At 46.2% G+C, this 12,485-nt stretch overlaps 1 protein-coding gene across 1 annotated transcript in view; it reads right to left on the bottom strand.

Moving 5' to 3' along the window:
• Tmtc1 (transmembrane O-mannosyltransferase targeting cadherins 1) overlaps positions 1–12,485 on the bottom strand; it is a 204,997-nt gene that overhangs the window by 151,938 nt on the left and 40,574 nt on the right. The window lies entirely within an intron of this gene.

Raw genomic sequence — 12,485 nt, 5'->3', positions numbered from 1 at the left:
TCTCGTTCATAATTAATTACACATCATAGAGACAAGATGCTTCAGCAATAAAGCCTTTATCATTTCGGGAAAGATAGTTACACTGTTGGCTACTCCACAACCATCTGTCATTGGCCTCAGGACTCAGGTTTCCAAAAATAGACCCAAAAGTCATCACAGGACCGCCTTCCAGTGAGAAAACAAGGCATTTAAAACCTAAGATATTAAGTCTATTATTCAAACTCAAAACTTTGACTTTACCTTCTGGGACAGACATCAGGAAAGTGCCTTTGACTCCCAGGACAGGCTGCCCACTGGAAGAAAAGTCCCATCCTGGCTCTTTCTACCATTTTTTTAAGACCTTAAACTTTACAGAGAGACCCACCTAAGTCCAGAATTCCACAGTCCAATTGAGTGTGCTGCCAAGTTCTCAGCCTGAGCGGAATTTAAAAACATACAGAGTGTTCTGGGCATCCAACTGGCCTCTGGAAACAATGCAGGTACAGGGGACACCACCCACCCCCAGTCCCCAGAGACCTGAGCCTGCCCTTGGGAGGCCTCTGAGTCAGAGCTGAGGAGAACCAGGGTGGGAAGGGAAGGAAGCAGACTCTGGAAAGCACCCTAGATCTCTCCTCAATTTTTTAAAATATATTTTAAAGACAAGAACAATTCATTTAAAAGCCACCCTTGTGGATCCTTGGGACATTTACCCATTGCATATTCTGTTGGTAATGGACTCACTTCATCCCAGTCTTAACAGAGGCCCAGTGTCTCCTTAAACTTTTAATAAAGACCTCTTCATTCCCCAAGAAATAAGTAAGGCACAAAGCCAAGACAAACACTCTAGCAGAGGCACCTACAGACCGCGCCCCTCCAGAGGGCAATCAAGCCCAGACTCCATCCTGCTGTTTCTGGAATTCTTCCTGTCTTCTTCCATACTCATCACTGACCTTCTAACCAAGCCTGACACAGCTCACCTATCCCGTAACAACCTCAGGATTCCTGCCCCGGGTTAAATCCTGGGCATGCCTGCATGGTACTTGTGAGTCTCAGGAAGAATATCCCTTGGGTAGGAAAAACACTCTGAAAAGCAGAACAGTAGAATCAGAAAGACAACATCCTCAACACCAGAATCCCGGCTTGTTTAGGTGGAGACATAAGTACATGGAGAGGGGCGGCTGAGAGAGCAAAGGGCTCGCTGTCTAAGCACAACCCTGGGCATGTGCTGGTAACTCCAGTGTTGGAAGGTGGAGACAGGTTTGTTGTTTAAGTAAGCTCCAGTGAGAAATCATCTGTATAAGTAAGATGGAAATCACAGAGGGAGAAGTCAAAGAGGGACTTGACTTTAATCACTGGCTTCTACATACATATGTACACACACACACACACACACACACACACACACACACACACACTTGCACACACACATACCGCACACCAGGTAGATGTACTTGGAAGAGATCATCCCTTCCAAAGACGTGGTACAGTGACTTCCGTGTAGCGCGAATGCAGTTAGGAGATAATGAATTCTGCAAACGGGGTAACAAGACAGTCAGCAACCTTCTCCCCAGCCTTGCAGGAGGATCTGCTGGGCACAGCATGGATAGGGCTCCCCTGCTAGGTTCTGACTAGACAGACAGCGGTTTCGGGGCAATTAATCCCACCCGCCTGTCAAAGCACAGCATAGAGACCATCACACATGATGCGTGATGGCGCAGGAGTGGGGCACGAGGAAAGATGCAGCCTGTGATTGACAGCAGTCGTGTGGTTCAAGCAAAGGAAGAAAAAGTGAGGAAAGGAAGGATCGGTAGGTACTGCACTTGGCTGCTTTTCTGAGATATGCCGAGATTTTAAGGAGCCCCAGATCGTAGGTAGGATGCTTGGGAACACAGAAGGCCAGATACCCATGTCTGTTTCAAATGTTAAGTAGGAAAATTTATTTGTTTGTTTTTTGTTTCATTTTATTTTGCTTCTATAGTGGCTGTGGTGGCAGCTGTCAATCTCCTGCTACTGAAAATGGGAGTGGGTGTGTCTGAGCAGCACTGACCGGCCACTCGAATTGTAGGAGCCCTTTAAGAGAGGAAAGAACTTTTTTGAGATGTAAGGGAGTTTTTTTTTTTTTTTAACAGTAGTAACGTTTGAGCTTGAAATTTCAAAGCGTAAAACAAATGATTCCGTGTGTCATCATGACCGCCAGGTTCTGCCTTTGGATCCAGCGACCTACTCGCTATAACAGGGCTGTGATAATCGAGGGACAAAAGAACAGTGTCAGATGTTGGCAACGCCTGGAACCTGGAGGGAAGCAACCTCAGCATGGCCACACTGACAGTCACAGGCCTTAGGGTGGGCATCCAAGCTCAGAACATAGGGTGGAAGAGATCACGCTGTGGCCGGCCAGACTTCCATGGAGTCTGCTGGGCAGCCCTGAATGGGAAATTTGCAATATGGACAGCCCAGGAGTGTGGAGTTGGCAGTCCAGCCTGGGATGGGTGTTAAGTGCCATTCACCACTGAGGAACCAGGGGAGCAATGCCTGGACCATCTCAGGACACGTGAACTGGACACTGCTTGTAAGCACAGGCCCTGAAACCAGCCCAGCCATGTGAAGGTGTGCACAGCAGTGTGCACAGCTCGACCTCACACCTCTTCTAGCTCTATCCACCCAGCCATGCACATTCAGAGACACACTTCCCGGTTCAAATCTCTGTCGACTGGACCTAGGTATGTTCTGGAGCTCTCTGCCTCGGTTTCCATTAGCTAAGTTATCTCATCAGGATTGTTGATGGCTTTCACTATAGGTGTTGGTTTTGGGAGTGTTGGTTTTGGTTTGGGAGTGGTTTCACTATTGCTGTTTGATGTGGGCTGTCCTTCTGTATATGTGTTGCTTTTATTGGTTGATGAACAAAGCTGTTTCAGTCAATGGTTTAGCAGAGTAAAGTCGGGTAGGAAATCCCAACAAAGATATATAGAGAGTAGGAGGAGTAAAAGAAACGCCGTGTAGCCACTGACGGAGAAAGATGCCAGAACATTATTGGTAAACCACAGATTCGTGGCGATACATAGATTAACTGAAATGTGTTAATTTAAGATGTAAGAGCTAGCTAGGAATATGCCTGAGTCATTGGCATATTCGGTGATTATTCGGGTCTGGGCAGCTGGGAAACGGAAGCACGGACTCCATTTGTAGTCTCCTAATGAAATCAGAAGGCCTGAAAATCCACCCCATCTTGTCTCAGCCCTCCCAAGGGTTGGGACTACAGGCATAACACACCATGCTCCGTCTCGATAATTTTTAGTTATTGTTCAACTGTACCAAATCATGCCCTCATCCCTGTACAAGCAGGAGATCCCAGATGGCTGAGAAGCCCAGGCATGTAGTGTTGATCCTCCTGCTGGCCATTCAGAGGTCTTTCCCACCCTTTTAAGTCATCAGAGGTTGGCCTGTGTGGCATCTATCAGTTCCCTCCTCACCTCTTACTTCCAGTTTCACTCCTGATAGGGGACCCTGGCCATAGAGCAGAGGCTATAAGGGCTGGAGAGCAGGGAACCTAAAGCCTGGACAACTTTTCCTTGATGGCCAACCCAACCTAGCCCGTGTGTAGAACAAAGACTCTTCTCAAGATGGCTTCCTGCAGGACTTTTTACCCCCAGTGGTGGGTAATGCCAGTTTTGCCATTGCCATTGACCCGAGGACTCTGTCCTGGTCCCTGTGAAGAGTATGTTCACAACTACCCTCTTCATCTATCCACTAAACATCTCTTAAAGCATGTTCTTCATATGTGTGAAAAGTGGAGGACACTGGAAATGAGGAGGTGCCACAGGGTGGAATTTATACCCTAGACTTAAAGTGCTTGGCACAAATCAGCATCCTTCTAGGTATCTAAATACAATTTATTTCTCTTAATAAAATTATGCTTCAATCCGAGATTCAGAGAGCACCAGCTGGTGTGTATCCAATTGACAGGCTGACAACAAGGGATGGGAAGAGGAGGAGCCACCATAGGACTCCTGGTCTGGAAGAACACAGCTGAAATAAGTACATTGTGAACTCCAATGAATGTGACTCATTTCTGCCTGAAAAATTAAGGATTTTGGAAATATTTTACCTGGGAAAGTAAGAACTGGAATAAATACAAAAAAAGTGAGGTTTGTAACTTTTCTATCAGATCAGGATCACTGTATGCCTCCATAGAACTATAACACACACACACACATATACACACACATATGCACACACACATACACACACACGCACACACATACACACACATACACACATGCACACACACATACATACACACAGACACACATGCATGCATGTGCGCACACACACATACACACATATACACATACCTATCCTGGCTCAAGCTAATTTTTTTTAAAAAATCTTTTTTATGGTAACAAGCCCCACTCATTAGGAGGCAGATGGACTGAGCTAGGTGCATTTATCTGTCTCTTAAGACTCCGAGCTTACAACTTTACAAAGTCAGTCTTCTACTTCTGCCTGAGATGTGGAAAACCTAACTATCATCTAAATATTACCCATGGCTTGAAAACAGACCATTCTATTTTGTTTTGCACCCTTGCTCTGCCCCCAGTCAGATTTCCTGCAAGTGTGTGAAGATTATACCTCCATAATCACCTCTGGGAAGGGTCACCATGGGAGACATCTCTGCGTGTCCTAGAGACTGAAGCATTAGCAATAAGAAAACTTCATTATTTTCCTGTGTCAACAAAGGGCTCCACCATTTCTTTTTTTCCAGTTATTTCTTGTGAGAATAAAAGACAGTAAATCCAGTAATAATTTTTCTCAGATTCCAAAATGTTCATAGTTAGCTTACTACTAATCTACTTTGAGAACAAGGAAGGGGAGGGACCACCGTCAGAAGTTTCATTTACTTCTTGTCCAATAGGAGAGCCAGCTGCAGTATAGCAACATTTCTGTTAGTATTTGTGGGTCCTCAGAGGGGTCTCTTTAGCCCTCTGCACTAGAGAGTGGTGTGGGAGGTCCTTCTGTCTATGTTTTATTGGTTAATGAATAAAGAACTGCTTTGAGCCTGTGACGGGAAAGAACAGAACTAGGTGGGGAAAGCTAGGCTGAATGCTGGGAGGAAGAGGACAGAGTCAGAGAAGCCATGGAGCCACCAGAGTCAGACATGAGTAAGCCACTGCCACATGGTGATACACAGATTAATGGAGATGGGCTAAATTAATAGTTAAGAGTTAGCCATTAAGAAGCCGGAGCTAATTGGCCAAGTAGTGATTTAAATAATACAGTTTCTGTGTGATTATTTTGGGTCTAAGCTAGCCGGACAGGAATATAACAAAGAGGCCCATCCTGTCAACACTAAACAGGTGCAAACACCATGTGTTTTTTAAAATATATTCTTATTTTTGTACATACTGGTGTTTGCCTATGATGTGTCTGTGTGTCACATGTGTGCTATGCCCGTTGAGGCCAGAAGAGGGCACCAGATCCCCTGAAATGGAAGTAGTGAGTCATCCTGTGGATGCTGGCAACAAACCTGGGTCCTCTGGAAGAGCAGCCATTACTCCTAACTGCTTGGCCATCTCTCCAGCCCGAACACCACACACTCTTGAGGAACACCATAAATTGAAATTCAGAGGAAGCAGTGCCCAATTAGCTGTAATAAAAACTATTTGGGGCAGCAATCTTCTCTCAGTGGGATCTGGTTCTTACTATGAGAGAAATTAACGCTGCAAAAAAGAGGGGGAGGTGGGGCAATAAAGTCTTAGTAAAGAGGACTTCAACAGTATAACACAAAGGCAGCACTCAACAAATGTTACACTCTTGAAAGAAAGGTAAATGGAATAATAAAATCTACAGCGGCGCTCCTGCATGCAAATGCCACTAAACAACAAAATGCAGGAACTGCAGTGGCCTTTCATGTGTATTTTAATAAATAAAGCTCACCCGGAGATCAGAGAGTAAAACAGCCCCACCGGTCAGCCTTACAGACCATGCCGTGGTAACACACACCTTTAATTCCAGTACCCATACTAGTTGCCATAGAAACTGGACAGTACATGTCTTTACTCCCAGCCCTAGAGTGGAATATAAGATGGGAGGAGGAAACAGCTCTCAGTCAGTCTCACTCAGGATGAACCTAATTTCTCTCTCTGAGTTTTTATTAATCATGCTTCAAAAAATGTCTCTAAATTTAATGTTATTTTTTCCTCTTATTTACTTAGAGGAGTCAGCTAAACATATAACAACATACAAAGGACATGCACACATTAGCTTCCTTTAAATGCTAAGAAGAAAAAAGAAAGCTGATCTACATCCACACTGAGATACAGCGTGTCCTACAGCCACACTGAGATATAGCCTGTCCTACAGCCACACTGAGATATAGCCTGTCCTACAGCCACACTGAGATATAGCCTGTCCTACAGCCACACTGAGTACAGCCTGTCCTACATCCACACTGAGTACAGCTTGTCCTACAGCCACACTGAGTACAATCTACTCTACACCCACACTGAGTACAGCCTGTCCTATAGCCACACTGAGTACAGCCTGTCCTACACCCACACTGAGTACAGCCTGTCCTACACCCACACTGAGTACAGCCTGTCCTACATCCACACTGAGTACAGCCTGTCCTACATCCACACTGAGTACAGCCTGTCCTACACCCACACTGAGTACAGCTTGTCTTACAGCCACACTGAGTACAGCCTTGTCCTACGTCCACACTGAGTAAAGCTTGTCCTGCATCCGCACTGAGTACAGCCTGTCCTACATCCACACTGAGTACAGCCTGTCCTACATCCACACTGAGTACAGCCTGTCCTACACCCACACTGAGTACAGCCTGTCCTACGTCCACACTGAGTAAGCCTGTCCTACATCCACACTGCGTACAGCTTGTCCTACATCCGCACTGAGTACAGCTTGTCCTCTACAGTGTGTGTTGTTGCTATAGTTACTACCCCTGTAACAGGGTAAAAGATTTCTGACACACGTGATCTAGTTTGTCCAAAGTCTCACATCCCGTGGTTCCAGAATAATCTTTCTCTCACTCTACCGTTTTTCTTAGCTTTTTCTTTCCTTTTCTCTATTACAACATCTGGGCAACTTTATTCCAATTTCCATAAACTGGGAAATGGGTTGTAATTTCATCTTTTGATTAGAATATTCCCTTCCTGAGTTCAGTCATTTGACCATAAAAAATGTAAATGATGTGTACAATGCTGCATTAAGCACTCTTGGGATACACCACATTAATATTGTTCATACAATGGTCATACATACTACAGGCTACAAACCCACAGCAAGCAAGAACCACCCATGACGCAGTGTATCTTAGGAGGAGGGGAGCATGAACTACATCAGTGTTTAGGCAAAAGAGGGCTGGGCTGTGGCTCAGGGGCAAATAGCTCACCCAGCAAGCTTCCCCGGCACATCTCTGAGGTTCGTTTCCAATGCAAACATGGGGGTGGGCAGGCTGAAAAACATGACTATATAAGAATCATTGCTTGAACTGGCCTTGTTTTGTATTCAAGATAGACTGATGACTATCTTGAATATCACCATAGAACCTTCGTCAGATGATGGATGGAGATAGAGACAGAGACCCACATTGGAGCACTGGATTGAGCTCCCAAGGTCCAGTCGAAGGGCAGAAGGAGGAAGAATGTGAACAAAGAAGTCAGGACCACGAGGGGTTGGTCCACCCACTGAGACAGTGTGCCTTATCTAATGGGAGCTCACCAAATCTAGCTGGACTGGAACTGAACAAGCATGGGATCAAACTGGACTCTCTAAATGTGGCTGACAACTGGGGCAGACTGAGGGGCCAATGATAATGGCACTGGGATTTGTCTCTACTGCATGTACTGGCTTTATGGGATCCTAGTCTCTTTGGATGCATACCTTCCTAAGCCTGGATGTAGGGGGGAGGGCCTTGGACTTCCCACAGGACAGGGTACCCTGCCCTCTCTTAGGACTGGAGGCAGGGGAGAAGGAGGAGGGGAGGAGGTGGGAGTTTTGATTGCTATTATTTTTAAAGTAATAATAAAAAAGAATCATTGAGAGTGGCTAAGGTGGTGGTACCCAGGGAGATGAGACAAGAAGACCATGACATCAGGAACACAGGCACATCTCAGTGACTAGTCACTGGGCTAGAGCAAACTCTGCCAGGGACACGGGGTGAAAACTCAACCTGAAGTCAAACCACCCAGATACCAGAAGAAGGTCCTACAGAACAAGACTAAATGCTGCCCTCACTGTGCCCTTGCTGCTTCTAGCTTGATGCCCGTGTCCATGAAATGTTGATAATAACTGAATTCATCTCAGATAGAGATCTTTAAGCATTAAGCTGCAAAAGTCTCATCACAAAGCTCAGCATTTCCTGGGGCACGGGAGGCCATGGTGTCTGGCCACGTCCCTGCCTCTCCACACAGCACATGCCCACTTCTCCCAGAACCAACACATTCTAACTAATTCCATCTTCTGAGTGTATCCCACCTCCCTCTCCATCTCACTGGAACTTGACACGTTTGTGATCCGGGTAGCTTTACGCCTCCTTATGAGCCCCGATTCTCCTCGTCCCTCTCAGCTCCTGCACCTTCAACAGTTTTACACCCCGCATGCCGTAGTCTTACTTCAGCTGACTCAACACTGCTCTGCTTGCTCTATTGTTCTATCTGAGAACTTTCTGTCCCTTTATTTTGACAACCCAAGGCTAATTTTTTTTTCATGACAGTTTCCATAGCACTAAATGCATGAGAGTTGTTTACTTATTTTCCTTCGAAGGCTTCCACCGAACACTTGCTGGGGAAGATGGCTTGCTTCTGCTCCGAGTGCACAAGCCTCCGTGCCTTCTGCAGCACAGTGATCCTGTGTTCTTTCTGCCCCAGAACAGAGCATCCTGGAAACCATGTGGTGGCATCTGCTTTCTTGATGAGCTCACAAAGGCCATTCGTTAAACTATGAGTCCGAGGGTTGAAAGATGACTCAGTCAGTAAAGTAAGTGCTGGCTATTCAGGCTCGAGGGCCTGATTTCAATCTCTCTATAGAACTCATCACATTCTGTGCTTTTAATCCCAGAACTGGGAAGGTGGCCGACAGGAGGACCTCTTGGCAAGTTCCAGGCCAGAGAGAGAGACTGTCTCAAAATAAAACCAAGATGGACAGCACCTGAGGAAGAACATCTGAGTCTGACCTCTGACTTCCACATGCACACATGCACACTGATTAGGCACACACGTGAAAATGTACAGACGGTTCACACGTTAGAGAGTAGAGCCCGTCTAACACACAAACTCTAGTCCTTTCCTACCACAATGGTGTCTTTTGTCTTTGTAATCTCTATATTTCTCTTAGCCTGCAGGAATGTGATGCCCGCAGAGACAGTTTATTTCTTTAGGAACGCCTACTGTGTTGGCCTCTGGCTGAGAAATGCCAAGCCTTTACCAACCTGGAGAAGAGCTGCGTGCCCTGATTCTTTCCAGTGGGCCCTAGGCGATACAACCATTCCCATATGGATGACCCCTGACCTCTGCCTTTGACCCCAGGCCACCCCTCTTCCAGTATTTCTGACACTTGGCACACCCTCTGAGCTGCTACAGCATGCAGACAGGTGGCCTGTGCAAACAAGCCCGGTGGAACAGTTGAACAGGACTATCTAGGTCGCTGTACAAACACCCATCAAAGACTTAAGAATATACAGCCTTTGGCTAGGGAGACAGTTCAGTTGGTAAAAGACTCGTGGTGCAAACATGAAGATCTGAGTTCGAACTCCAGAACCGACGTAAAAAAAGCCAGGCATTGTGGCACATTTATAATCCCTGCACTGAGGGGACAGAGACAGGAGGATCCCTGGGACTCTCCAGCCTAACTGATGCGCTCCAGGCCAGGGAGAGACTCCACAAACAAGGTAGACATCTCTTGAAGAATGACACCGGGGTTGACCTTTAACCTCTACATATGTGTGCTCTATGACACACTCACATGCACACAAAATACAAATATAATGTGCACACAAACATACATATTATACTTTCAAAGCCTTTAATGCAGGGCAGCCAAGGGCAAGGTTTGAAGCTACTCTTTAGTTTTAGTAACATGGGGCTTTTGTTTTCTGGTTTTGCTTTTGTGGAACAGAAATCATGATGGGAAACAAGTTCTCTGGGATGAAGGGGAACCTGGGGCCTCTGTGGCTGTGCCAGCTCCTTGTAAACACCATCCGTAGATCTGTTGAATAAGCTTGCTCTTGTTATCGCTGCTCTTTGGTTTTGTTTTGAGCTTGCTTTCTGACAGTGTTTGGCTTCCATTATAAATAGCAGCTTCTTCCAGGCCAACAACATCTAAAAGTTCCAAATATTCCAACCATATCTCCATTCAGTCCCAGAGTGAAGGTGCCCTGGGTCAGGGGAGCAGAGACCCAGCCTAGGGCATCTACTCAGAAGTATCCCGATGAGGGATACTTTGGGAAACTGTGAAAATTTCCCAGAAGAATTGGGAAGGGGCTCCAGAGTCTCTACCAGAGGATTGTCTTCACGGACCATTGCATCATACTCCTGGGTCTCCATTGCTCCTGGGTCTCCATTGCTCCTGGGTCTCCATGATGGAGTCTGCAGCACTCAGATCATCAAGGCACCAGGAGAGTCATGTGAGGATCCCATGAGTCTCTCTCTCCCTCTCTCTCTCTCTCTCTCTCTCTCTCTCTCTCTCTCTGTGTGTGTGTGTGTGTGTGTGTACATGTGTGTGCACGTGCACTTGGGAGGGCACATGTTCCATATAGTCTAGGAGGGACTCTATTTTGAAGTTTGATATCATATCTAATGAGAAAACTATGACCTCATCATCCAGCTGGTGTTGAGTGAATGCCGGTGAAGATACAGGAACCACAGCAGTAGCTGTGGAGAAAGCTGACTGCAGGTGTCAAGAGAACTCCCATGGGGTGGGGCAAGCCCTGCTGAGAATCACTGCTGGCTCCAGGGGCTTTGACACTGGAATGCAGGAAGAAGGACACTTTACAGCCACTGCTAGGCAGGTGCCTAAGTGACTGGAAGTAAGAAAGATGAAGGCAAGTCAGGGTCAGCTTTGCGGCATTGTTGCCGGAAATTAGATCTCTCTCGGTTATTGAAGATGCAAAGAAAGATGTCCCTCAGGTCCATCACAGTCTGAAGGACCAGAGAAGCACTGGATGAAGGCTTAATCTTCCTGGAGACATACGTTCTTCCAGGTCACACACACCTCAGATCCATTTCTTACTGGAGATTCACTGCAGGACCAGAATTATCAGAGTGAAGCTTTGCTGACAGGGAGGAGGTAGTCCAGGCAAGCATAGAAACCCGGCTCAGACCCCACCCCTAAGGAGCTGCAAAGAGACCAAGAACAACTCAGTGGTGGGGAAGACCCTTTCTGTCCTCTATTGTTTTATTCCTTAGAGGAAGAAGGAAAAAGACTGGAGAAATTGATTAAATAGGAACATGATAATATAAGATACTATTTCTCATTCGCTTAATATTTTAAGTTTCTCTGACAGACAGAACAGCAGCCTTTTTCATTCTTGTCATCCTTCTTTAGAAACAAATGACGTAACGTGGTGATAAAAAGCATGGTTTGTGCCCACATGGAATATTTTCATGCCCGTGGGAAGACAGTCCTGAGCCCCACACACCAACACAACAAATGTCACTCCTGAGATTCCACAGCAGGGCAATGTGACTTTCTACACAAAGCTCAGAAGGAAGAACAGGTTGGGTTGTGTCTGTCCCTGCGTGGCCAGTGCACCGCCTGCTTTTTAAAATGTGAAGCATCCCACCCAATACTTTCTGGTGAAGGGTCTTGCTCAGAGTGCAAAGCCGGGGGCTCTGAATAGACTAGCCCCACCTACTCACCTATCTTGGAGGAAAACAGAGCAGTCACTTGTGGGGGGGAGCTCCATTTAGGCCCCTAAGCAACTGAACACTGGCCATAGATTAACACCTGCAATGAGTATCTGCTTTCCCCATGATAGGCCTTTCTAGAAGTTGTTCATAAATCTTTGCAGAAAAACACTACCTGGGGTTTGACTTCGACAGTCTGAAGAAGCCTGGACAGGTGAAAAAATGGTGTGGGTTCAAATCTAAGATTGTCTACTCTCCAGTTCTATACGGCAGTGCAAGTTACATCATCTCTGGGCCCTAGGATTGTCTTGGTTCACGTATAACACTGATGGATCCAGAGGTCATACGAGAGATGAAGTCTGAGACTCAATAGCAGCGAACACCTTGAATCATCTGATTGCTGATCCATCAAAGTAAGAATAACTAGGCATAGATTTTATAAGTGACATCACCACATGAAAAGCCCGGCATGAGGCTGTCTTCCATTTGAGGACCGTGATGAGGAGACCTTTGTCCCAAGGGTTTGGTGACAGTTGGGGCAAGGGTCAAGCCATGTAACAGACATTGCCTACTGGTTCCTTTTTACCTAAAATAGCAGGGAGACAATGGATAACAAATCCAAACCCTCAAGACATTGAAAAGTAG

This window comes from Myodes glareolus, chromosome 3, assembly GCF_982192425.1.
Source record: "Myodes glareolus chromosome 3, mMyoGla1.1, whole genome shotgun sequence".
NCBI lineage: Eukaryota > Metazoa > Chordata > Mammalia > Rodentia > Cricetidae > Myodes > Myodes glareolus.
The sequence above is the reverse complement of the archived record's forward strand: the minus strand, read 5'-3'. Positions and strand labels throughout refer to the sequence as shown.